Source organism: Pygoscelis adeliae, unplaced genomic scaffold (genome assembly GCF_000699105.1).
Source record: "Pygoscelis adeliae isolate BGI_AS28 unplaced genomic scaffold, ASM69910v1 Scaffold427, whole genome shotgun sequence".
NCBI lineage: Eukaryota > Metazoa > Chordata > Aves > Sphenisciformes > Spheniscidae > Pygoscelis > Pygoscelis adeliae.
In genome coordinates this window covers 174,221-175,826 of record NW_008825214.1, presented here as the reverse complement: position 1 = coordinate 175,826, position 1,606 = coordinate 174,221, and positions in this window count along the sequence as shown.

Below are 1,606 nucleotides of genomic sequence, written 5' to 3'. Positions count from 1 at the left end.
CCCGGGGGGGGGGGGCGAGCCCTGCCATAATGGAAAAAGAAAAATAACCCCCAACTCCCCGTAGGCAGGGCAGTCAGGGGCAGGCGCGGCGGGCACTGGGAGAGGGTTTTTGGAGGCAAGCAAACGCCGCCGGAGGTTTGCAAATGGCTTCGCACCTGCGGCAAGGGCCCCCCGTGGGCATGGCCACGCTGGCCAAGCACACCCCAGCCCCCGCTGCCGGTGGGACCCCCACCCCGAATGCCTTTCTCCGCTGGGTGCCCTCCCCAGGAGGGTCCAGCCCCGGCCCCTGGCAGGGTCTCCGCTGGGCCGTGGGGGGAGCCAGGAGGGCAAAAATCAAAAGCAAATTGCGGGAGTCAATGGCGCGGAGCCACGGGCAGCCTCAGCGGCTGCCGTGTGACTTTGATTCCCCTATCATAACCCCGAATTAAAAATTCAAGCAATTACTTGCATGGCTTCCCTCCGATTAGGCTGGGCCTCGCGTTCATTAATGCGGGCGCACAGAGAAAAGCCATTACGGCGGCTGGCGGGGATGGTTTCGCTGAGAACAGTTCCGCTCCAGGAAGGAGCCGGGCGAAAGCCGAATTTCACACATCTCGGAGGCCGCCCAAGCACGGCCGGCCCCGCCAGGGCCCTGAAAGCCGCCTCGCCCGGCCGGTGCCCAGGCAGGCGTCAGGGGTCCCTCGGGACAGGTGGCACACGGAGGAGCATCGCCGGGGCGGGCAGGCTGGTAAAAGCATCAGCCCGGTGCCAGCAGCATCAAGGGGAAGGGAATGACACCTGAGTCACCGCGAAGTTTCCGGCAGCGCCGAGCCAGTCGCCCCCCCCCAAAGTATTTGCCCAGCCCAACCCTGTCGGGTGCACGGGACCGGGCGGCTGCACGCGGCGCAGCAGGAACATCGGCAGCTGTTGAATCAAGCTTTTCACGCAAGCCTGTTGCAGCCCTCTGAAGACCGGGCCAACGCTCGAGCAAGATGCGGCAAGCTTTCCACCCAGCAAGCCTGGTTTTATGAGCAAATTTCAAGTTTTGCATAGTTTTCCCTCCCCCGGCAGTGCAAACTTTTCTCCTGCCTCCCCAGGAGCGGGTGCCTAATGCGTCGGTCACCTCTCACCGGCTCGGTTGGTGCAACGGCCGGGTCAGACCCACCGGAGGGGGTCGGACCGTGCTGAAAGCCCCCTCGCCAGCCATCACCTCCTCCGTGCAGGCGCTGCCGGGGGCCATCCATCAGTGCGACCCCGGAGCCGCCCCGAGGAGGAGTGACGGGAGGTTGCAGCAGGGCAGAGGGGAGAAAAGGAAAACAGACAGGATAAAAATCACCAAATTAGCGGGTCCTAGGGAGGGACGGCCTGCAAGATAGCGCAGAGCCATTTTTTATGGGAGAAACAGCAGGCAGGAGCTGAGGATCAGCCTCTTCCCTCTGACCCTGCCACTGGAAATCACCCCTGCCTTCGCCACCCCATTGCTCACGTACCGATGCGCTCTTACTGCCACCGGAGCCCCGGCCCCGCGGTGCTCGGCACCGCTGCCGCGACCCACCACCCCCCCAGGGTCCCACAGAGGGGCCGGGGGAGGGATCCTCCTTCCCCTCCCTTGGGGAGGTGGGCAGCA